Here is a 27,382-nt window from a genome sequence, read left to right as displayed (position 1 = left end):
GCTCTTTTACATTGCTCAAACCCTAAACTAAAAATAAAACCCACCCAATAAACCCTTAATAAAACCTAACACTAACCCCCAAAGATCCACTTACAGTTTTGGAAGACCGGACATCAATCCTCATCCAGCCGGCGAAGTCTTCATCCAAACAGCAAGAAGTCCTCAATGAAGCTGGGAGAAGTCTTCATCCAAGCGGCAAGAAGTCATCATCCAGGCGGGCAGAAGTCTTCATCCAGGCGGGCAGAAGTCTTCATCCAGACGGCACAGAGAAGCTCCATCTTCAAGACATCCGGCGTGGAGCATCCTCTTCATACGGTCCCAGCCGTACATTGAAGGTTCCCTTTAAGGGACGTCATCCAAGATGGCGTCCCTTGAATTCCGATTGGCTGGTAGAATTCTATCAGCCAATAGGAATTAAAGGGTAAAAAATCCTATTGGCTGATGCAATCAGAAAATTGGATTAAGCTTCAATCCTATTGGCTGACCCAATCAGCCAATGAGATTGAGCTTGCATTCTATTGGCTGTTCCAATCAGCCAATAGAATGCAAGCTCAATCCTATTGGCTAATTGTATTAGCCAATAGGATTAAAGCTCAATCCTATTGGCTGAGTGTATGTAGGTGGCGACAACATTGGGGGCAGCAGATTAGGGGTTAATAATATTTAACTAGTATTTGCGATGCGGGAGTGCGGCGGTTTAGGGGTTAATATGTTTATCATAGCGGCGGCGATGTCCGGAGCGGCAGATTAGGGGTTAATAATTTTTTTTTAGTATTTGCGATGTGGGAGGGCCTCGATTTAGGAGTTATTAGATAGTTTATGGGTGTTAGTGTACTTTGTAGCACTTTAGTTATGAGTTTTATGGTACAGCTTTGTAATGTAAAACCCATAACTACTGACTTTAGATGGCGGTACGGATCTTGTAGTTATAGGCTGTACCGCTCACTTTTTGGCCTCCCAGGCAAAACTCATAATACCGGCGCTGTGGAAGTCCCATTGAAAAAGGACTTTTTAAAAAGTGCGGTAGTTACGTTGGGTGACGGCCAAAAAGGTTTGCGGTACAGCTATACCTACAACACCTGTAATACCAGCGGTAGTGAAAAAGAGCCATAACAATGCTTTTTCACTCATAACGCACAACTCGTAATCTAGCTGAATGTGTCTTTTTTAATTGTCCTTATATGCTGCATTACAGAAGGGGGAACATTTTGTCAAAACATTTTCCAATAGTTAACATTTAATCCACAGACTTACCACAGACTAGTCTCTTTGGTGATTAGTAAAAGACAGACAATCTTAAAGGGACAATTTACTGTAAACTTGTTTTTACCTTAACCCTAAAGGGACATTAAACCCCAACATTTTGTTTCATTATTCAGAAAAAATGTATTTCTATTATCAAATTAGCTTTGTTCTCATGTTATTCTTTGTTGAAGGCATACTTAGGTAGGTAGCGTGCACATGCCTGAAGAACTACATGACAGGAAATAGTGCTGCCATCTAGTGCTTCTGCTAATGTATAACATTATTTCAAAGCTGCTGCCATATAGAGCTGTAGACGTGCACACTTATAAGCTTACATCCCCGCTTTTCAACAAAGGATAACAAGAAAACAAATAAATATTGATAACAGAAGTAAATTGGAAATTTGTTTAAATCGTATGTTCTATCTGAATCATGGAAGAAAAAAAAAGGGTTTTATGTCCCTTTAAGGACCGGACATTTCAGACAAAAACTTCCCCAAAAGACCAGAGCATTTTTATCATCACTACATTTAAACAGAAATAGAGCCTTTTTTTATATTTACCTATCAAAACTATATATATTTTTTTTTAGTAGACAACCCAAAGTATTGATCTGGGCCAATTTTGGTATATTTCATGCCACCATTTCACCGCCAAATAAAAGTAAACTTGATCGCTTGAGCGCAATTGCGATTTACTCTAGAATGATTACCACGTCCTTCTTTATATACACATATGCTCTTTTGCATTTGCTTTTCAAAAAGCCGTACAAAATGCACAAAACATTTTTGAGAAATGTCACTATCTTCAGGAAGAGAAATATTTCTCTGTTAAAGATCAAACAGTGCCATTTTAATTCATAACCCTCTCTAAATAGTTAATTTTGCAAAAAAAAAAAAAAACAGTTTTAGAAAGAAAATAAGCTAATAGCAAACAGATTTCTTTTTTTCTGGAAAATATCCCATTTAAATTAATTTTCCTTTAGAGATAGAAAAGTAAATATGAATTTTCTGTTTTGTGCAAGCTGCAAAATATTTGGTGCATGAAGCATTACCTTAATATACCAGCTAAACTATATTCTTTAATTTAAAACTATGTAAGAAAAACTAATACATTACTGTCTAAACTTTTATAATATATGCTAGTTTTACTAATATTTTAATATTATTATTATTATTATTATTATTATTATTATGATAAACATTCAGAACTACAAATGCAAATAATTAAAACTATGATATTAGGGCAATATTAAAAAATATCAACTAGTATAGGTCTAGGGGTCGATCCGATAAAAATCGTCGCCCGCAAATGTCGGCGACGCCAATATTTGCGCGGGTTTGGTATCACATATACGGCGTAACCTAGAAGTTACGCGCGTATATTTCTGCCGTCGCCCGTAGTTTTTTGGGCCATAGGCAGGTATACAAACCAGCGCAGTTTGGTATCCAATATACAGCGTAAGGACTTATGTGGCGAAAATGGAGAAATCTTACTCCATTTTCACCTCGCCACAAAAAGCAGCTGAAAGAAGCCTTACGCTGAGTATTGGAGCCCCGTAACTCTCTAAACTAGCTGCTAAATAAAACCTAACACCTAATGCATGCGCAATGTCTATCTCCCTGTCAACCGCGATCCCCTGCCGCAATCCCTAATAAAGTATTTAACCCCTAAACCGCCGCTCACGGACCCCACCGCCATCTACATAAACTAACCCCCTACTGTGAGCCCCTAAAACCGCCACCATCTAACTGATCTATCCCCTAATGTGAACCCCTTACACCGCCGCCACCTATATAAAAAATATTAACCCCTAATCTAATCCCCCTATACTGCCGCCAGCTATATTAATATTATTAACCCCTAATCTAATCCCCCTAAAATAATTATCTCTATTACCAGCCCTTAAAAGGGCCTTTTGCGGGGCTTTGCCCCAAAGTAAACAGCTCTTTTGCCCTATAACCTGCCCTCCCTACACCGCCGCCACCTATATTAAAATTATTAACCCCTAATGTAAGCCCCTTACACCGCCGCCATCTATATTAAAATTATTAACCCCTAATTTAATCTACCTACCCCGCCGCCAGCTATATTATCTATATTAACCCTAAGTATATTATAGTTAATATAGTTATTACATTATATATATTAACTATATTAACCCTAATTATATTAGGGTTAATATAGTTAATATCGTTATTATATTATATATATATATTAAGTATAATAACCCTATCTAAGTCTAACATCCTAACTAAACTCTTATTAAAATAAATCGAATATTAATATTATTAATTAAAATATTCCTATTTAAATCTAAATACTTACCTATAAATTAAACCCTAAGATAGCTACAATATAATTAATAATTACATTGTAGCTATGTTAGGGTTTATATTTATTTTACAGGTAAATTGTTAATTATTTTAACTAGGTATAATAGCTATTAAATAGTTATGAACTATTTAATAGCTACCTAGTTAAAATAATTACCCAATTACCTGTAAAATAAATCGTAACCTAAGTTACAAATACACCTACACTATCAATAAATTAAATAAACTACAAATATCTATCTAAAAATACAATTAAATAAACTAAACTAAATTACAAAAAAAACAAACACTAAATTACAAAAAATAAAAAAAAGATTACAAGATTTTTAAGCTAATTACACCTATTCTAAGCCCCCTAATAAAATAATAAAGCCCCCCAAAATAAAAAAAATCCCCTACCCTATTCTAAATTTAAAAAAGTTCAAAGCTCTTTTACCTTACCAGCCCTTAAAAGGGCCATTAGCGGGGCATGCCCCAAAGAAAACTGGTCTTTTGCCTGAAAAAAAAACACAATACCACCCCCCAACATTACAACCCACCACCCACATACCCCTAATCTAACCCAAACCCCCCTTAAATAAACCTAACACTACCCCCTGAAGATCTCCCTACCTTATCTTCACCACGCCGGGCCGAACTCCTCATCCGATCCGGTCGATGTCTATCCAAGCGGCAAAGAAGAGGTCTTCATCCCGGAGATGTCTTTATCCAAGCGGCAGCAAAGTCTTCTTCTATCGGGCAGCATCTTCCAACAAGCGGCATCTTCAATCTTCATTCTTCGCTCCACAGACGCGGAGCATCCATCCCGGCTGACGACTGAACGACGAATGAGGTACCTTTAAATGACGTCATCCAAGATGGCGTCCGTCGAATTCCGATTGGCTGATAGGATTCTATCAGCCAATCGGAATTAAGGTAGAAAAATCTGATTGGCTGATTGAATCAGCCAATCAGATTCAAGTTCAATCCGTTTGGCTGAACCAATCAGCCAATCAGATTGAGCTCGCGTTCTATTGGCTGTTCCGATCAGCCAATAAAATGCGAGCTCAATCTAATTGGCTGATTCAATCAGCCAATCAGATTTTTCTACCTTAATTCCGATTGGCTGATAGAATCATATCAGCCAATCGGAATTCGACGGATGCCATCTTGGATGACGTCATTTAAAGGTACCTCATTCGTCGTTCAGTCGTCAGCCGGGATGGATGCTCCGTGTTTGTGGAGTGAAGAATGAAGATTGAAGATGCCGCTTGATGGAAGATGCTGCCCGATGGAAGAAGACTTTGCTGCTGCTTGGATAAAGACATCGCCGGGATGAAGACCTCTTCTTTGCCGCTTGGATAGACATCGCCCGGATCGGATGAGGAGTTCAGCCCGGCGTGGTGAAGATAAGGTAGGGAGATCTTCAGGGGGGTAGTGTTAGGTTTATTTAAGGGGGGTTTGGGTTAGATTAGGGGTATGTGGGTGGTGGGTTGTAATGTTGGGGGGTGGTATTGTGTTTTTTTTTTTCAGGCAAAAGAGCAGTTTTCTTTGGGGCATGCCCCCACAAAAGGCCCTTTTAAGGGCTGGTAAGGTAAAAGAGCTTTGAACTTTTTTTAATTTAGAATAGGGTAGGGAATTTTTTTTATTTTGGGGGGCTTTATTATTTTATTAGGGGGCTTAGAATAGGTGTAATTAGCTTAAAAATCTTGTAATCTTTTTTTTATTTTTTGTAATTTAGTTTAGTTTATTTAATTGTATTTTTAGATAGAGATTTGTAGTTTATTTCATTTATTGATATTGTAGGTGTATTTGTAACTTAGGTTAGGATTTATTTTACAGGTAATTGGGTAATTATTTTAACTAGGTAGCTATTAAATAGTTCATAACTATTTAATAGCTATTATACCTAGTTAAAATAATTAACAATTTACCTGTAAAATAAATATAAACCCTAACATAGCTACAATGTAATTAGTAATTATATTGTAGCTAGCTTGGGGCTCGATCCGATAAAAATCGTCGCCTGCAAAAGCTGGCAACGCCAATATTTGCGCGGGTTTGGTATCCTATATACGGCGTAACCTAGAAGTTACGCGCGTATATTTCTGCCGTCGCCCGTAGTTTTTTGGGCCATAGGCAGGTATACCAAACCAGCGCAGTTTGGTATCCAATATACAGCGTAAGGACTTACGTGGCGAAAATGGAGAAATCAAACTCCATTTTCACCTCGCCACAAAAAGCAGCCGTAAGAAGCCTTACACTGACTATTGGAGCCCCGTAACTCCATAAACTGGCTGCTAAATAAACCTAACACCTAACGCATGCACAATGTCTATCTACCTGTCAACCGCGATCTGCTAAATAAAACCTAACACCTAACGCATGTGCAATGTCTATCTCCCTGTCAACCGCGATCCCCCGCCGCAATCCCTAATAAAGTATTTAACCCCTAAACCGCCGCCATCTACATAAACTAACCCCCTACTGTGAGCCCCTAAAACCGACACCATCTAACTGATCTATCCCCTAATGTGAACCCCTAAAACCGCCACCATCTAACTGATCTATCCCCTAATGTGAACCCCTTACACCGCCGCCATCTACCTTATCTATCCCCTAATCCGACCCCTTACACCGCCGCCACCTATATAAAAATTATTAACCCCATAATCTAATCCCCCTATACCGCTGCCAGCTATATTAATATTATTAACCCCTAATCTAATCCCCCTAAAATAATTATCTCTATTACCAGCCCTTAAAAGGGCCTTTTGCAGGGCTTTGCCCCAAAGTAAACAGCTCTTTTGCCCTATAACCTGCCCTCCCTACACCGTCGCCACCTATATTAATAGTATTAACCCCTAATGTAAGCCCCTTACACCGCCGCCATCTATATTAAAATTATTAACCCCTAATTTAATCTACCTACCCCGCCACCAGCTATATTATCTATATTAACTCTAAGTATATTATAGTTAATATAGTTATTACATTATATATATTAACTATATTAACCCTAATTATATTAGGGTTAATATAGTTAATATAGTTACTATAGTATTTATATTAACTATATTAACTCTATCTAACCCTAACACCCCTAACTAAATTCTTATTAAATAAATCTAATTCATATTATAAACTAAAATATTCCTATTTAAATCTAAATACTTACCTATAAAATAAACCCTAAGATAGCTACAATATAATTAATAATTACATTATAGCTATGTTAGGGTTTATATTTATTTTATAGATAAATTGTTAATTATTTTAGCTAGGTATAATAGCTATTAAATAGTTATTAACTATTTAATAGCTACCTAGTTAAAATAATTACCCAATTACCTGTAAAATAAATCCTAACCTAAGTTACAAATACACCTACACTATCAATAAATTAAATAAACTACAAATATCTATCTAAAAATACAATAAAATAAACTAAACTAAATTACAAAAACAAACAAACACTAAATTACAAAAAATAAAAAAAAGATTAGAAGATTTTTAAGCTAATTACACCTATTCTAAGCCCCCTAATAAAATAATAAAGCCCCCCCAAAAATTCCCTACCCTATTCTAAATTAAAAAAAGTTCAAAGCTCTTTTACCTTACCAGCCCTTAAAAGGGCCTTTTGTGGGGGCATGCCCCAAAGAAAACTGCTCTTTTGCCTGAAAAAAAAACACAATACCACCCCCCAACATTACAACCCACCACCCACATACCCCTAATCTAACCCAAACCCCCCTTAAATAAACCTAACACTACCCCCCTGAAGATCTCCCTACCTTATCTTCACCACGCCAGGCCGAACTCCTCATCCGATCCGGGTGATGTCTATCCAAGCGGTAAGGAAGAAATCTTCATCCCGGTGATGTTTTTATCCAAGCGGCAGCAAAGTCTTCTTCCATCCGCCAGCATCTTCCATCAAGCGGCATCCTCAATTTTCTCTCCACCGACGCGGAGCATCCATCCCGGCCGACGACTGAACGACGAATGAGGTACCTTTAAATGACGTCATCCAAGATGGCGTACATCGAATTCCGATTGGCTGATAGGATTCTATCAGCCAATCGGAATTAAGGTAGAAAAATCTGATTGGCTGATTGAATCAGCCAATCAGATTCAAGTTCATTCCGATTGGCTGAACCAATCAGCCAATCAGATTGAACTTGCATTCTATTGGCTGATCGGAACACCCAATAGAATGCGAGCTCAACCTGATTGGCTGATTGGTTCATAATTAATAATTAATACATTTATTATAGGTGGCCGCGGTGTAGGGGGATGTAGATTGTAGGCAAAAGAGCAGTTTACTTTGTGACAAAGCCCCGCCAAAAGCCCTTTTAAGGGCTTGCAAAAGAGCTGAATTCTTTGGGGCATGCCCCGCAAAAAGCCCTTTTAAGGGCTGGCAAAAGAGCTGTTACTTTGGGGCAATGCCACGCAAAAAGCCCTTTTCAGGGCTATTTGTAGGGTTAGACTTAGGTTTAGTGGTAGGGATAGTTTAGTATTTTAGGGGTTAAATAGTTTAATATAGATGGCGGCGGGGTAGGGGGATTAGATTAGGGGTTAATAATTTTAAAATAGATAGCGGCGGGGTAGGGGCTCACTTTAGGGGGTAGGTAAGGTAGATGGCGGCGGTGTTAGGGGCTCACTTTAGGGGGTTATAGATTTAATATAGATGGCAGCGGTTTAGGGGTTAATAACTTTATTATGTTGCGGCGGGGTTTGGGAGCGGCGGTTTAGGGGTTAATACATATTTTATTGTTAGGCTAGTGAGGGGGGATAGCGGATAGAGGGTTAGACTTGTCGGGCTATGTTAGGGAGGCGTGTTAGACTTGTCGGGCTATGTTAGGGAGGCATGTTAGACAGTGCTGGTGATTTCATACTTTAGTCAGGTTTTATAGGCGCCGGCAGTTTCTAATGTGGCGCAAGTCACTGGCGACGCCAGAAATTTGTACTTGCGCAGATTTCTGGACATCGCTGGTTTATCCGACTTACGGCACGTTAGCATCTGACAGCGCTGTGTATAGGATAGCTCGAGATGCGAGCTGAAACTGCGGGCGACACGGGTTCCCTCGCTTGCGCCGCAAACTACGCCGTATATCGGATCGCGCCCTTAGGGTTTATTTTATAGGTAAGTATTTAGATTTAAATAGGAATATTTTAATTAATAATATTAATAATATAAGAGTTTAGTTAGGATGTTAGAGTTAGATAGGGTTATTATACTTATATATATATATATATAATATAATAACGATATTAACTATATTAACCCTAATATAATTAGGGTTAATATAGTTAATATTTATAATATAATAACTATATTAACTATTGGATCAGCCAATAGGATTAAAGCTCAATCCTATTGGCTGAGTGTATGTAGGTGGCGACATCATTGGGGGCAGCAGATTAGGGGTTAATAATATTTAACTAGTGTTTGTGATGCAGGAGTGCGGCGGTTTAGGGGTTAATATGTTTATTATAGTGGCGGCGATGTCCGGAGTGGCAGATTAGGGGTTAATAATTTTATTTTAGTATTTGCGATGTGGGAGGGCCTCGATTTAGGAGTTATTAGATAGTTTATGGGTGTTAGTGTACTTTGTAGCACTTTAGTTATGAGTTTTATGGTACAGCTTTGTAATGTAAAACCCATAACTACTGACTTTAGATGGCGGTACGGATCTTGTAGTTATAGGCTGTACCGCTCACTTTTTGGCCTCCCAGGCAAAACTCATAATACCGGCGCTGTGGAAGTCCCATTGAAAAAGGACTTTTTAAAAGTGCGGTACTTACATTGCATGACGGCCAAAAAGGTTTGCGGTACAGCTATACCTACAACACCTGTAATACCAGCGGTAGTGAAAAAGAGCCATAACAATGCTTTTCACTCATAACGCACAACTCGTAATCTAGCTGAATGTGTCTTTTTTAATTGTCCTTATATGCTGCATTACAGAAGGGGGAACATTTTGTCAAAACATTTTCCAATAGTTAACATTTAATCCACAGACTTACCACAGACTAGTCTCTTTGGTGATTAGTAAAAGACAGACAATCTTAAAGGGACAATTTACTGTAAACTTGTTTTTACCTTAACCCTAAAGGGACATTAAACCCCAACATTTTGTTTCATTATTCAGATAGAGAATACAATTTTAAAAAAAAGTTTAAAATTCTACTTCTATTATCAAATTAGCTTTGTTCTCATATTATTCTTTGTTGAAGGGATACTTAGGTAGGTAGCGTGCACATGCCTGAAGAACTACATGACAGGAAATAGTGCTTCTGCTAATGTATAACATTATTTCAAAGCTGCTGCCCTATAGAGCTGTAGACGTGCACACTTATGAGCTTACATCCCTGCTTTTCAACAAAGGATAACAAGTAAACAAAGAAATATTGATAACAGAAGTAAATTGGAAATTTGTTTAAAATTCTATGTTCTATCTGAATCATGGAAGAAAAAAAAAAAAGGGTTTTATGTCCCTTTAAGGACCGGACATTTCAGACAAAAACTTCCCCAAAAGACCAGAGCTTTTTTAGCATCACTACTAGTGATGTCGCGAATAGTTCGCGGCGAACATAGCATGTTCGCGTTCGCCGCAAAGGGCGAACATATGCGATGTTCGGTCCGCCCCCTATTCATCATCATTGAGTAAACTTTGACCCTGTACCTCACAGTCAGCAGACACATTCCAGCCAATCTGCAGCAGACCCTCCCTCCCAGACCCTCCCACCTCCTGGACAGCATCCATTTTAGATTCATTCGGAAGCTGCATTCTTAGTGAGAGGAGGGACAGTGTAGCTGCTGCTGATTTAATAGGGAAATCGATAGCTAGGCTAGTGTATTCAGTGTCCACTACAGTCCTGAAGGACTCATCTGATCTCTGCTGTAAGGACAGCACCCCAAAAAGCCCTTTTTAGGGCTAGAACATCAGTCTGCTTTTTTTTTTTCCTGTGTAATCTAATTGCAGTTGCCTGCCTGCCTGCCTGCCTGCCAGCGTATGTGTCAGACTAACAGCGTATACTGTGCCCACTTGCCCAGTGCCACCACTCATATCTGGTGTAACTGTAGTGTACATTTAAAAAAACAAACACTTTTTTGACTGTGAAATAATAGCAGTCAGTTTCCTTCACACGTGTGCGTTTCAGAGCCTGCCAGGGCACAGTGTCACACCAGTGCAACTCATATCTGGTGTAACAGTAGTGTACATTAACCCCTTAATGACCACAGCACTTTTCCATTTTCTGTCCGTTTGGGACCAGGGCTATTTTTACATTTCTGCAGTGTTTGTGTTTAGCTGTAATTTTCCTCTTACTCGTTTACTGTAACCACACATATTATATACCGTTTTTCTCGCCATTAAATGGACTTTCTGAAGATACCATTATTTTCATCATATCCTATAATTTACTATAAAAAAAATTATAAAATATGAGGAAAAAATGGAAAAAAACACACTTTTTCTAACTTTGACCCCCAAAATCTGTTACTCATCTACAACCACCAAAAAACACCCATGCTAAATAGTTTCTAAATTTTGTCCTGAGTTTAGAAATACACAATGTTTACATGTTCTTTGCTTTTTTTGCATGTTATAGGGCCATAAATACAAATAGCACTTTTCTATTTCCAAACCATTTTTTTTCAAAATTAGCGCTAGTTACATTGCAACACTGATATCTGTCAGGAATCCCTGAATAACCATTGACATCTCTGGGATCCCCTTTGTTCAGAAATAGCAGACATATATGGCTTTGACGTTGCTTTTTGATAATTAGAAGGCCACTAAATGCCACTGCGCACCACACGTGTATTATGTCCAGGAGCTTGTCCAGGAGGGGCCCATCTTGGTATATTTCATGCCACCATTTCACCGCCAAATGCGATCGAATAAAAAAAAAACGTTACATTTTTCCAAATTTTAGGTTTCTCACTGAAATCATTTACAAACATTTTGTGCAATTATGGCACAAATGGTTGTAAATGCTTCTCTGGGATCCCCTTTTTCAGAAATAGTAGACATTTATGGCTTTGGCATTTCTTTTTGGTAATTAGAAGGCAGCTAAATGCCGCTGCACACCACACGTGTATTATGCTCAGCAGTGCAGGGGTTAATTAGGGAGCTTGTAGGGAGCTTGTAGGGTTAATTTTAGCTTTAGTGTAGTGTAGTAGACAACCCCAAGTATTGATCTAGGCCCATTTTGGTATATTTCATGCCACCATTTCACCGCCAAATGCGATCAAATTACAAAAAATTGTCAACTTTTTCACAAACTTTAGGTTTCTCACTGAAATTATTTACAAACAGCTTGTGTAATTATGGCACAAATGGTTGTAAATGCTTCTCTGGGATCCCCTTTGTTCAGAAATAGCAGACATATATGGCTTTGACGTTGCTTTTTGATAAATAGAAGGCCACTAAATGCCACTGCGCACCACACGTGTATTATGTCCAAGAGCTTTTTGGGGTAATTTTAGCTTTAGTGTAGTGTAGTAGACAACCCAAAGTATTGATCTAGGCCCATCTTGGTATATTTCATGCCACAATTTCCCCGCCAAATGCAATCAAATAAAAAAAAAAGTTACATTTTTCCAAATTTTAGGTTTCTCACTGAAATCATTTACAAACATTTTGTGCAATTATGGCACAAATGGTTGTAAATGCTTCTTTGGAATCCCCTTTTTTCATAAATAGCAGACATATATGGCTTTGGCATTGCTTTTTGGTAATTAGAAGGCAGCTAAATGCCGCTGCGCACCACACGTGTATTATGCTCAGCAGTGCAGGGGTTAATTAGGGAGCTTGTAGGGAGCTTGTAGGGTTAATTTTAGCTTTAGTGTAGTGTAGTAGACAACCCTAAGTATTGATCTAGGCACATTTTGGTATATTTCATGCCACCATTTCACCGCCAAATGCGATCAAATTAAAAAAAATAGTCAACTTTTTCACAAACTTTAGGTTTCTCACTGAAATTATTTACAAACAGCTTGTGCAATTATGGCACAAATGGTTGTAAATGCTTCTCTGGGATCCCCTTTGTTCAGAAATAGCAGACATATATGGCTTTGGTGTTGCTTTTTGGTAGTTAGAAGGCCACTAAATGCAACTGCGCACAACACATGAATTATGCCCAGCAGTGAAGGGGTTAATTAGGTAGCTTGTAGGGAGCTGCAGGGTTAATTTTAGCTTTAGTGTAGAGATCAGCTTCCCACCTGACACATCAGACCCCCTGATCCCTCCCAAAGAGCTCTCTTCCCTCCCCCACCCCACAATTGTCCCCGCCATCTTAAGTACTGGCAGAAAGTCTGCCAGTACTAAAATAAAAGGTATCTTTTTATTTATATATATATATATATAGCATATTTACATATGCTGTTGTGTAGGATCCCCCCCTTAGCCCCCAACCTCCCTGATCCCCCCAAAACAGCTTCCTAACCCTCCCCCTCTGTCTTTTTGGGGGCCATATTGGGTACAGGCAGCTGTCTGCCAGTACCCAGTTTGCAAATAAAATGTGTTTTTTTTATTTTTATTTCATTTTTCTGTAGTGTAGCTTCCCCCCCGGCTCCCAGATCACTTAGATTTCCAAGTACTAAATATTTTGCACCCCTTTCTCCCACTTATAAAAACATTTTTTTTCTGTAGTGTAGCGGTTCCCACCCGCTCCCTCCCCGTGCACGCGCCCGCCCGCCTCCTCCCATGCACGCGCGCGCCCCCGGCGATCCTGCCACCGATCCCGCCCCCCTCTCTGACAAGGACCGCAACGATGATCGCCCACCCGCCCGCCCGCCTCCCACTTCAGCTCCCACCCACCAACGAATGCGGCCATCGATGTCTGGTGCAGAGAGGGCCACAAAGTGTCTCTCTCTGCACCGGAGGGGTAAAATTTGTTATTGCAGGATGCCTCGATATCGAGGCATCCTGCAATAACCGGAAAGCAGCTGGAAGCAATCAGGATCGCTTCCAGCTGCTTTCCAAACCGAGGACGTACGCCATACGTCCTCAGGCGTTAACTGTATTTTTTCTGAGGACGTATGGCGTACGTCCTCGGTCATTAAGGGGTTAAAAAAAAATAGAAATTTGACTGTGAAATAATAGCAGTCAGTTTCCTTCACACGTGTGCGTTTCAGGGCCTGCCAGGGCACAGTGTCACACTAGTGCAACTCATATCTGGTGTAACAGTAGTGTACATTAAAAAAAAAAACTAGAAATTTGACTGTGAAATAATAGCAGTCAGTTTCCTTCACACGTGTGCGTTTCAGGGCCTGCCAGGGCACAGTGTCACACCAGTGCAACTCATATCTGGTGTAACAGTAGTGTACATTAAAAAATAAATAGAAATTTGACTGTGAAATAATAGCAGTCAGTTTCCTTCATGCGTGTGCGTTTTAGGGCCTGCCAGGGCACAGTGTCACACCAGTGCAACTCATATCTGGTGTAACAGTAGTGTACATTTAAAAAAACCAACACTTTTTTGACTGTGAAATAATAGCAGTCAGTTTCCTTCACACGTGTGCCTTTCAGGGCCTGCCAGGGCACAGTGTCACACCAGTGCAACTCATATCTGGTGTAACAGTAGTGTACATTTAAAAAAAATATATACAATTTTGACTGTAATAGATTGAATAGCAGTTAGTTGTCTGCAAGCGTGTGTGTCAGGCCTACAGCGTCTACTCTGCCAACTTCTGCCAGTGCACAGTGCCACTCATATCTGTTGTCACAGTAGCTTGCACGCATAGTACCACTAATCGAAAAAAAAATGACAGGTAGAGGCAGGCCACCCCGCAGAGGCCGTCGTGGTCGTGGTGCTGTGATTCCCTTTGGCCCTAGAATAATGCCCAGTGTTCAGAGGACACGTATCCTGAACTCGAAAAGTTCTGAGGACATAGTTGACTGGCTAACACAGGACACCCAATCTTCTACAGCTTCCACTCGGAACCTTGACGCACCATCCTCCTCCAGCTTAGCTTCGGGCACCTCTCAAGTTACCACTCGCCCGCCTGCCGCCACCACCAACACTAGCACCACAGCCGCTTCACTTGATCTGTCAGAGGAGTTATTTACACATCAGTTGGAAGAAATGAGTGATGCGCAACCATTATTGCCAGAGGATGTAGATAACAGGGATAAGTCTCACTCAGGCAGCATTACACACATGGGCGTACGGTGTGATGATGATGATGTTGTACCCGCTGCTGCTGCTGAGTTGTCAGATACAAGTGAAGCGGTTGATGATGACGATGCATCTGTGGATGTCATGTGGGTGCCCGCTAGAAGAGAAGAAGAACAGGGGAAAAGTTTAGATGGGGAGACAGACAGGAGGAGGAGACGAGTGGAAGCAGGGGGAGGTTGTTGCAAGGAGCTAGTGGCACAGTCAGACAGCATGCATCGGCCCCCGGGGTCAGCCAGACAGCACGCCAATCAACGCATGCTGTTGCCACCACCAGAATGCCGTCATTGCAGAGCTCAGGTCCAACCTTGTGCAAATGGGGAGTTTGCGGTTGTGCAAATGGATTTGCGGTTGTTTGCGGTGCGTTAAATGGGGAGTTTGGTCTGTCACTGTGAAGCGGGCGTAACCCTTACACTACCTGATCGATACAACATCATACCTGATGTTTTAAAGCACGTTATTCCAAACAATTTAGGAATGTTAGGTGATTTATGCCCTTTATGGATTAAAACCAGACTCTGCATCAACTATGTAATTTTCCATGGGAGTTTTGCCATGGATCCCCCTCCGGCATGCCACAGTCCAGGTGTTAGTCCCCTTGAAACAACTTTTCCATCACTATTGTGGCCAGAAAGAGTCCCTGTGGGTTTTAAAATTCGCCTGCCTATTGAAGTCTATGGCGGTTCGCCCGGTTCGCCGGTTCGCAAACATTTGCAGAAGTTCATGTTCGCCGTTCGCGAACTGAAAATTTTAGGTTTGTGACATCACTAATCACTACATTTAAACAGAAATAGAGCCTTTTTTATATTTACCTATCAAAACTATATATATTTTTTTTAGTAGACAACCCAAAGTATTGATCTAGGCCCATTTTGGTATATTTCATGCCACCATTTCACCGCCAAATCACGACATCACTAATCACTACATTTAAACAGAAATAGAGCCTTTTTTTATATTTACCTATCAAAACTATATATATTTTTTTTTAGTAGACAACCCAAAGTATTGATCTGGGCCCATTTTGGTATATTTCATGCCACCATTTCACCGCCAAATGAAAGTAAACTTGATCGCTTGAGCGCAATTGCGATTTACTCTAGAATGATTACCACGTCCTTCTTTATATACACATATGCTCTTTTGCATTTGCTTTTCAAATAGCCGTACAAAATGCACAAAACATTTTTGAGAAATGTCACTATCTTCAGGAAGATAAATATTTCTCTGTTAAAGATTGTGGGGTCGATCCGATAAAAATCGTCGCCCGCAAAAGCCGGCGACGCCAATAATTGCGCGGATTTGGTATCCTATATACGGCGTAAGCTAGAAGTTACGCGCGTAGATTTCTGGCGTCGCCCGTAGTTTTTTGGCCCATAGACTGACATACAAAACACGCGCAATTTGCTATCCAATATACGGCGTAAGGACTTACGCGCGCAGATTTTACAAAATCTACTCCATTCTCAGCTCGCCACAAATTGAAGGCGCAGGAACCCTTGCACTGACTTAGAAACCAACGTAACTCTCAGAAGGCCTAACAAATGCATGCCTAACAATATACATAGCAGCAGCTTGTTCACAAATAGTTAACCTCTTAAAAGCATTTATTATTCCTGCCCCTGCAAGTGTGTCAAACCAATCACAAACAGCACAACCTCTCACCTGCAGCCTTAAAACACCTGCAAATGCACACCCTCATTAGCCACCATGTTTCCCTTGCAGTATATTGCATTTAGAGTCAGACAGCGTCGTGGGGCACAAGGGGTGCTGGAACCCCTACAAGCCCCTGTTTTGGATGGTATCCCTGCTGCTGAGGTCCCTGGTCATGGTGCTGTAGCTGTCCCTGCTCCAGCTGCTGCTGCTGCCCTCCCTGCTCCTCCTGCTGTTGTCCCTGTTCCTGGTGCTCCCCATGCTGCTGTTGCTGCAGCTGCCCATAGGCCAGCAGGGCCTATAAGACGAAGGCATCAGCAGAGGGGAAGAGCACCAAGGGTACACAGGGTTAGGGTCACCCTGTTTGGGATGACAGAAGTGGAGGTCAGGGAAAAATATCGCTTGACATCTGCAAGCCTCATTAACCTATATGAGGTGTTGAAGGATGAAATTGACCCTCAAGCGTATAGGAACAGAGCTCTGACTGGTATGCAGAAGATGTTGTGTGTTGTACACTTCCTGGCAACTGGCTCATACCAGTCAACAGAGGGGCTTGTGTCTGGCCTAGCGCAGTCTACCTTCTCCAGGATTCTAGGGGAGGTTCTGACTGCTCTAGATAACCAGACACAACGATACATTCATTTCCCCCATACCCCCCAGGAATGGAACCGTCTTAAACAAGGCTTCTATCGACTGGGGGGTATTCCTAATGTCATGGGGGCAATTGATTGCACACATGTGCGTATTGTGGCCCCACATGAGGAGACAATCCTCTATATTAACAGGAAAGGGTTTCACTCATTGAATTGCCAGATGGTCTGCGATACCAATCTGAAATTCTTACATGTGTATGCAGGCTTCCCAGGGAGTGCACATGATTCCTACATCCTGCGCCAGACCTCCTTATTCAATATGTTTGAAAATGGAACACTTTCGGGAGGATGGCTGCTTGGTGAGTACCTTCATTCTGTCTGTATATTTCTAATAAAGGGACACTAAACACATATTTTCATCTCATGTTTCAGATAGAGAATACAATGTTAAACAGCATTACAATTCACTTCTCTTATATCATTTTATTCATTCTTTATATATCTTATTTTTTTAAATTTCTAATTCACATATATGAGCCAATCATATGAGGCTTCTATGTGCAGCCACCAATCAGCAGCTATTGAGCATATCTAATATGCTTGTCATCAAAAGTTATCTATAGAATGGAGAAAATGATCTAATCTAAGTTAATTATCAAGCTGCTAACAATTGCAGGTTCTTATTAAATGGACAGTCTAGTATAAATTGCACTTCCATTATTCAGATAGGCCTTTTAATTTTAATAAACTATCCTGATTACTTCCATTAATGTTTTTATTAAATCTATCTTTTATATGTGATTCATGTTGTGTCCCTTTAAAGCACATGATGTACCTGTAGTAATCCAAACACATATGTTACATGACAGGTGACGCAGGGTACGGCTGCAGACCATGGCTATTAACCCCCTTGGTGCACCCCATTACAGAGCCACAACTCAGGTACCAGGAGGCACACATAAGAACAAGGAATGTCATTGAAAGGAGCTTTGGCCTATTAAAAACCAGGTTCAGGTGTCTGGATGTTACAGGCGGAGCACTACAGTATAACCCCAACAAAGTGTGTTCCATTGTCAATGCTTGCTGTATTCTACACAACATTGCTGTGGACACACGTTTGTTGGGGGACATTGACCCAGAGCAGCAGCAGCAGCAGCTGGTTCCTGTACTTGAGGATGTGGACAGGGGGACACTGAGGGGGAATGAAGTGAGGGATTATGTCATCCGGGAATACTTCACCTGTAAGTTACTTATTCATAAGTACAGTAAACCGTAACATTCACATGCATTATGATGTTTGACAGTACCTCACCAACCATTGCATGTGTATATATCATGTCTTGCAGAATTTAAAACTTTGGATTTCCACTGCATGTAAGTGAAACTACTACATCCCAACCCCCTTCCCTTAAAGGGACACTATACCCAAACATATTGTTTCATGATTAAGGATAGAGAAGATAATTTGTAAAAACCTTATAATTTAAATCAATTACCTATTTTCATTTTTTATTTAGATATACTTTAATGAAGACATAGCAATGCACACAGTGAAAGAATCGCAGGAGGCATCTATATACAGCTACTAATCATCAGCTACCAAGCATATGTCGATATGGTTTTCAGCAAAGAATATCAATAGAATGAAGCAACATAAATAATAGAATGAAATTATAATTTCTTTTTGGAATTATCTTCTATTTCAAAATCATGAAGGAAAAAAATTTGCTTTCATGTCCCTTTAACAACCCTAATTACTGTATATTTATCATTTGTTTCATTCATGTTTAGTTCACTATCATTAAGAATGAGGATAATGGATATTTATACCTTATGTTCACACCTTCTTTAAATACATTATTAGTTATATATACCAACGTGTCAATTTATATTGGATGTGAGAAACCTTGATGTACATCTTAGAAGTGAATATTACTATATGTACCGTTGACACACAACCATGTGATGTTGTTTATTGAGCAGGAATATGTCATAAACATTATAATAATACCTTTTTGGTCCATTTCAACACAGGTATTATTATATGTTTTACCAATATTACTGTACTAAAACACACCTCACATGGATGTGGATGACAATTAGATAGTAAATAACAGAGGACAAGATTTTCAATGAAATAGAATAATATTTATTTTCTTTTAGGCCTCTTAGATGAGGGGCCTGGAGTGGGTCTTCTGCCTCTCCTGGGTTGTGTGGATCCAGTAGGAGTGCTGGTCACAGACGAGATGCTTGATGCGATGTCCTGCTGGTGGGTGAAATGCTCCACCAAAACCCCCAACAGTTGGGTCTGTTCCCTCCATCTGTGGTCACTCTGTATTTGCATGTCCGATATGACTCGCAGCAGTTGGGTTTGGTTTTGGACCATAGCTGTTACAGATGCTGCCATGTCCCTTTGCAGCTCATTGGATCTCTGTTGCAAACGCTGTTGGCTCCTATGGAACCTGCGTTGTTCCCTCTGCATTCTTTCACACGTTGCCGTTAGAGTCTCACATGTCAATGTTTGCCTCCTCTGTAGTGAGATGTATTCGTCACCCATGGCGGAACTCAATTGATCCATGGGCTCTTCAGCAGCAGGGACAATAGGCACTGGTTCCATTTCGTGATCCTCAGCTGGAGGTGCAGGCACAGGAATCTCAGCTGGAGGTGCAGGAACAGAAAGCTCAGCTGGAGGTGCAGCCACAGGAATCTCAGCTGGAGGTGCAGGAACAAAAAGCTCAGCTGGAGGTGCAGGCCCAGGAATATGAGCTGGAGGTTCCGGGGCGATGGATTTCAGTTGGTGGAGCTCTTCCAACTGATGATGATGGTACAGATGTCGGGATGGACCGATAGTCCCAATGGCCGCTGGTGTGCATCCACTCAGCCTGCTGGTATAATCCTGTAGTGGCATGATATTCTTGTGGGGGGGTAAATACATCTACCCTTCGGGGCTGGCGTGGCTCCCCCTCCAAGCCAAAGGAATATTCCTCCGGCCAGGGCTCCTGCCAGGTATCCTCCTGTAATGCAGGCGGCATGATATTTGGATTCTCTATTGAGGCAGTCCAAGCCATGTCATGCCTGGCATACTCCTGCTGTATTATCTGGACCGGTGGTTGAGGTGGACATATAGTTTGATCCGGTGTTGGGGGATTCATGGGCGTAGGCACCCTGGTGACTGGAGGTTCTGTGGAGGAGTCAAATGATGAGAGGGATTAGTACAGTCAGATATCTATCCATGTGGGCATACAATGTACATGCTAGGGCCTATCCACATTCTCATGTCAAACTCTGTAACATGCATGTGCACATTGAGATTTGTGATATGAGGGTTTTTAATATGCAAAGTATACATGTATGTGTTTCATACAATAGTTCTGTGTACATGTCAGTGATGGAGAAAATGTGTTCTTTAAGTGACACTATGGTTGTGATGACTATGGTGTCCATTTACTGAAAAGTCTACATGTGGCTTGTGGCCTGTGTTACTCTGAGACATGTTAGTATTTCACTATTCTACCTCATATCATGATTTTCAATGTGTTAAGTAGCATTAAATGGACATGCAACCCATATTTATTATTTCATGATTCAGCTAGCCAAGCATGGAATTTTAAAAAACTTGTAATTTACTTCCAGTAGCTAATATACTTCATTATCTTGATATTCTTAGCTGAAATGCATTTCTAGATAGGCTCAGAAGCTGCTGATTGGTGGCTGTACATCAATGCCTCGTGTGATTGCCTCACCCATGTGCATTGATATTTAATAAACTAAGATTCTGAAAATAATAATTAAAAATAGATAATAGAAGTAAATTGGGATGTTGTTTAAAACTGTATTCTCTATCTGAATAATGAAATAAATTCTTTGTGTTTCATGTCCCTTTAATGTTAAATCTCATTGTATATTTAGTTGTTAGTAAGCAAAATACCATGATCCTCATTGTGTACATGAATGTGTGACAATATAGGATGTTATAACTCAAATACATATAATACTAGTGTGTGGGATGTTACTCACCAGCATGCTGTGCTGATGTTGCAGTCCCTGAGTCACGAGCCCCTGGAAGTCCACGGACTGCTGTGAGGCTCAGGGACCTACGAATGAGCTCCTGCCACTCATTGTATTCCGCCTCATAGTGAGGCCCACCTCCTGTTGCCCTCTGGGACATTGCTTCCTGGCCCATCCTCTCCTTGACTCTCCTCTTGCAATCATTCCACCTCTTCTTTAGGCCATCCACATTCCTCCTCTGTTGGGACACACCATTGACGGCCTCCACCACCTTCTGCCAAGCATCTTTACGCCTACGGGCAACTCCTTTGCCCTTCTCTTGTCCAAAGAGGGCATTATGGTTCTCCAGGACAGCCTGGACTAGAGCGAGGTTTTCGGCAAAACTGAAATTCGGACACCTCATACGCTCCTCGTCCTGGGCTGCATGGATCCCTCCCTGGGATGTCCCTGGTGTGGGTTCCTCCCTATCCTCTCCCTCCTCCCCCCTTCTATCCCCATGTGCACCCTCTATCCCTCTTCTAAGTGTGCCTGGCCTTGGGGCAACCCCACTCCCATCCTCCCTTCTGGCTCTCCCTCTCCCCACTCCGCTCACTCCCTGACGGGGACCCTGCTGCTCCTCCTGTCCATAATCCTCTCCCTGCGACTCCCCTTCCCTCCTCCCCGCAGCCCTAGCTCTCCCTGACATCCTCACACTACACACACTCACACACTCACACTCACTCCCACTTCAATCACACACAATCACAACCAGACACTCAGCCTTTCAAACTGTAAAAGATAAATAAAAAGTGTTGGGTGTTATCAAAAAAAAGTGTTGTGTATTTTGTATATGTGTGTATGCAAAATGTGTGCAATATGAAAAAAAGTGTAAGTAAATGTACTGGCTTAACAATCCAACAATCCGACCTAACTAACTTGATGAAATGCTCCTTTCTCACTACTCTTACCACTAATCTCTCTACTCGCTGTAGTGTGCTGTAGCTCCAAGAACCAACCAAACACACTAAAGAAATGGCGGCTGCGCAGGTGTTTAAGTATGATTTTTGAATCTCGTCATTACGTGGCGCATCTCTTAGAACTGGCGTTATTTTTTACGAGTCGTAGGCTAATTTGCATAAAACTACACTTTATTGAGACTTTACGTGAACAAAATACAGGCGCAAGTACTTGCGACGACTAAAAGGTGTATTTGCGCACATTTTGCCTGCTCGTCGGTTTTTCTGACTTACGCCAGTTTAGCATCTGACGGCGCTGAATATTGGATAGCTCGAGTTGCGAGCTGAAACTGCGGGTGACGCGGGTTACCTCGCTTGCGCCGAAAACTACGATCTATATCGGATCGCGCCCCAAACAGTGCCATTTTAATTCATAACCCTCTCTAAATAGTTAATTTTGCAAAAAAAAAAAACTGTTTTAGAAAGAAAATAAGCTAATAGCAAACAGATTTCTTTTTTTCTGGAAAATATCCAATTTAAATTAATTTTCCTTTAGAGATAGAAAAGTAAATATGAATTTTCTGTTTTGTGCAAGCTGCAAAATATTTGGTGCATGAAGCATTACCTTAATATACCAGCTAAACTATATTCTGAGTTAATTTAAAACTATGTAAGAAAAACTAATACATTACTGTCTAAAAACTTTTATAATATATGCTAGTTTTACTAATATTTTATTATTATTATTATTATTATGATAAACATTTAGAACTACAAATGCAAATAATTAAAAACTATGATATTAGGGCAATATTAAAAAATATCAACTAGTATAGGTCTAGAGTTTAATGTACTGTGGGCCAGATTACAAGTAAAGCGCAAATTAACGCACCTGCTTGAGCGTTACTTGCACTAGAAATAAGATTTTTGTGCTTGTCATGTTGCTTTTATTATGTGTTGAAAGTAAACCGTTTTCGTTCTAGCGGAAACCCAACTAGCGCAAAAATCAGAAGTTAGAATATCGCATGCACGTTCACGTATTCCCCCATAGAAGTCAATAAAGAAAAAAAATGTAATGCACTTCTATATATGTCTATATTTATACATATGCATTTATGTGTTTATATGTGTATATATGTCTGTAAATACATATATACACATATAAATACATACGTATACATATATAGACGTATATATATGTATATATAGCCATCTTTAGACATGTATATGTATGTATGTCTATTTAAATCCCTTTGCATGCCTTTTTTCTGACACCCGAGATCTCAAATCTTTGAGCCCTTGTAACTTGTGTGCAATTTTTGTAAAAAAATTTTTTATTAGATGGTGTTATCTATACTTTGTAATGTATATATGATATGATTTGTGCAACTTTTATGTTTCATGGAACAGTTAACCAGAGCTCTGAAGTTGTGGTAATCATTCTAGCATAAATCGCAATTGCGCTCACCCGATCGCATTTACTTTCAACTCGTAATACGAGCGGTAAGCCTGATGAGTGCAAAACTTCGCTATATACCCCTTATCGCTCTGGCGCAAGCATTTGCGCTCCACTCGTAATCTAACCCTGTATTTTTAAATTGCCTGCTTGATATTGAATACATCTTTACTTCTTTATGAGTAATCTTTACACAATGATTCAAATGAAACTTGATTTGTCTGTTAACTACTCAAGGGATATTACTTCTTACAGTACAAGAAAATAATAGCTACAATTTTGATATTTTTTAATTAGAAGCACATTTATTTTAGATCTCACTAGATACCAACCAAGTGCGGATATATCTTAAGGGAATAGTGAACTAACAAGAATAAAGAATGCAGACCTCTATGGAATTCCAAGATTTATAACAAGCCCAACTACCTTTTAGACACATAACTAATTGGATGAAGTATCAAGAAAGCTCTACATATTCAGTGAAAATGGCAAAACTGATTTATAATGCAAACTATGAATCTCATAAATTAACACTACAATAGACAGAAACACTATTAAGCAGCAATACTGGAGTTTTTAATATAATAAAGAGAGGCCTTGAGATGATATAGTTACATAAATCACAGGCTTGAGACTGGGGCCCCAATTTATCAAAGGTCTTGCGGACCTGATCCGACACTGCGGATCAGGTCCGCAAGACCTCACTAAATGCGGAGAGCAATACACTCTCCACATTTAACATTGCACCAGCAGCTCACAAGAGCTGCTGGTGCAACGCCGCCCCCTGCTGACTCGCAGCCAATCGGCCGCCAACAGGGTGGTGTCAATCAACCCGATCGGGTTGATTTCCGGCGATTCCTGTCCGCCTGCTCAGAGCAGGCGGACAGGGTTATGGAGCAGCGGTCTTTAGACCGCTGCTTCGTAACTTGTGTTTCTGGCGAGTCTGAAGACTCGCCAGAAACACGGCCCTTCAAGCTCCGTACGGAGCTTGATAAGTATGGGCCATTATGTGATTTAAAAAAAAAAATCTTATTTTGAAATGTAAAAGTTGGAAACTGGCAAAACAGTCCATAAACACCTGTGGTTAATCAACAATGTGTTAAAATCATCTATATGCTTAAAGCGAAAGTCAATCCTAGCGTTTTTGAAATGCTAGGATTGACTATTGAAACAGATAATAGGGACTTTAATTCCTGAAGTATAAAATACTTCATGTAGAAAGCTTCTTTTTTTTGTTTCAATTGATCGCCGTTCTTAGCTGCTCAGGCAGCCCACGGCAGAAATTTACTTTGCTAAGAGGCAACGTTTTCACCTCTTAGCAAATAGCGTGCGGTAAATCCGGCTCCCATGGGCGTAAAGCCGGATTTACCGCACAGCTATTGGCTAAGAGGTGAAAACGTCACCTCTCAAGCAAAACAGCGATCGGCTGTGGGCTTCCTTAGCAGCTCAGAACGGCGATCGCTTGAAACAAATAAAGGAGCTTTCTGCATGAAGTATCTTATACTTTATGAATGAAAGTCCCTTTATTTGTTTCAATAGTCAATCCTAGCGTTTCACAAATGCTAGGATTGACTTTCACTTTAAGAGAGTGGGGATTAAGTAAAAGAGAGTGAAAGAAAATGTTTTGAGGGTGAATTATTGCTGTCAAACTGATATGGCTCCATAGGACAGGACCTGTGTTACAACAGAATCTGTATGCACTAGGCAGCACATTTGCCTTTAGTAGTTATATTGCCCCCATTAGTTCAAGGGATACAAATTTAAGGGCCATTATAGTTGAAAAAAGACATGCTCTACTTCACTGGTTTTCTAACCTGTCCTCAGGCTTCCCTATCAGGTCAGATTTTGAGGATATCTGAACTAGAGCACAGGTGAAAAATCATCTGATAGTAAACCTGGTTATTTTACCTGCTCACATCCATGTAATCCTGAAAATCTGTCCTGTTAAGGAGGTCTGAGGACAGGTTTGAAAACCAGTGCTCTATTTATATGCGCTAATTTGCACAACCACAACTAGTGATGTTGATTTAGTCAGCTGCAGTTTACAGTCAGGACCAGAAGTGCTTTGTTGATTCTGAGTGGGGCTTATACTTATGGGTATATTTATCATAGTGCAAGCGAATATGATACAATGTAGCGTATCATGTCCGCTGCACATCGATAAATGCCAACAGCATACACTGTCGGCATTCATCAATGCACCAGCAGTTCTTGTGAACTGCTTGTGCAATGCTGCCCCTGCAGATTCACAGCCAATTGGCCACTAGCAGGGGGTGTCAATCAACCCGATCGAATTCGATCGGGTTGATTTCTGTCTGCGGCCTCAGAGCAGATGGACAAGTTATGGAGTAGCGGTCTTTAGACCGCTGCTTCATAACTTCTGTTTAGGCTCACCAGAAACAAGGGGCATAAATCGGACCCTATGTGTTTATCCTCTTTGCAGGAGTTAAACACATAAAGGTGCAGTATTTCTAGTCTTAAAAATACTAGAGCATCTTTTTTTTTTTTTTTTACTTTAATGGCCCTATATGACAAGTTCTCACAAAATATATATATAAAACACCTTTAAAAAAAATAAAAAAATAAACAAGGAGGACATTGTCCAAGCTTAAATAAAACCCACTAGTGAAACTAATATCTCATATAAATAAGTTAAAGGGACAGTCTACACTAAAATTGTTATTGTTTAAAAAGATAGATAACGCCTTTACTACCCATCCCCCAGCTTTGCACAATCAACATTGTTATATTAAAATACTTTATAACATTTAAACCTCTAAATTTCTGCCTGTTTCAAAGGCTCTATAGACAGCTGCTTAATCACATGTTTTTTATTTGCTTTTCACAACAGGAGAATGCAAGTTCATGTGGGCCATATAGATAACATTGTGTTTACGCCCGAGGAGTTATTTAAGAGTCAGCACAACACAGCACTAAATGCAACTCAATAGATAATACATACAATGTCATGTGATCAGGGGGCTGGAAGAAGGTTCCTAGATACAAGGTAATCACAGAGGTAAAACGTGTATTAATATAACAGTGGTGGTTATGCAAAACTGGGGAATGGGTAATACATGGATTATCTATCATTTAAAACAATAAAATGCTATTGTAGACTGTCCCTTTAAGAGATATTTGTAGCACCCCTTGTCACATCCACAATTGTGAGTGACTCTCCATCATAAGCAATGGAGCACATCTATCTCATAGCAGCTGACTTCTCAGCACATTTGAAGAGCACCGGCTTCACAAAATGACAGAACAAACTATTTAAAAGCTAAAAAAAAAAAAAAAAAACTCTTGACAAAGCAGTTCCCTCTAATAAACGTACAAAAGACTGACAAAAGTAAAAGACAGAGAAAAGAATGAAGAAAAATATCAGCTTGAAATAATGCGACACAACCGTGCTAAGGTATTTCACAGGCGCAAAGAATCTTTATGAATTCGGCATGCTGATGTTAGTGTAGGCGAAAAGGTCCAACACCCCTGGAACACCCATGGTAAGCCCCCAGTTGAGCACTTCTCTTTTTTTTTTTATTCTCCGTAAAGGGTAAAGTTTATGTCAGCAAGTTCTCTAAAACCACCCTCATTCTAACCAGTGAAGCTACATTTCTATAACAAAAAGAACATGAATATTTTACTCTTACATACTTTACATTTATTGTGTTTCAAGCTGTTTCCAAAGTTGCTGCAAGTGTTTAAACCGTTTAGTAGCAAGTTTTCTTTTCATGTGCAAGATTTGATGTATTTACATAGCACATGAAACCAAAAATGTTTCTTTCACCATTCATATAGAGAATACAATTTTAAATAGCTTTCCAATTACTTCTATTATATAATTTAGTTTGTTCTCTTGGTATCCATTATTGAACATCATAACTAGGTAGGGTCAGAAGTAGCAATACTGGGAACTGGCTTCTGATTGGTGACTACACACATACATGTCTCTTGTCATCGCCTCACCCAATGTGTTCATCAAGGTCTTAGTAGT

The 27,382-nt window shown here is 40.1% G+C and overlaps 1 protein-coding gene across 1 annotated transcript in view; it reads right to left on the bottom strand.

Annotated features, from left to right (window-relative positions):
- The window catches only part of GRIN3A (glutamate ionotropic receptor NMDA type subunit 3A), a 754,984-nt gene that overhangs the window by 80,562 nt on the left and 647,040 nt on the right, over positions 1–27,382 (bottom strand). The gene's annotated exons all lie outside the window — the stretch shown is intronic.

Source organism: Bombina bombina, chromosome 2, assembly GCF_027579735.1.
Source record: "Bombina bombina isolate aBomBom1 chromosome 2, aBomBom1.pri, whole genome shotgun sequence".
In the NCBI taxonomy this organism is placed as follows: Eukaryota; Metazoa; Chordata; class Amphibia; order Anura; family Bombinatoridae; genus Bombina; species Bombina bombina.
The sequence above is the reverse complement of the archived record's forward strand: the minus strand, read 5'-3'. Positions and strand labels throughout refer to the sequence as shown.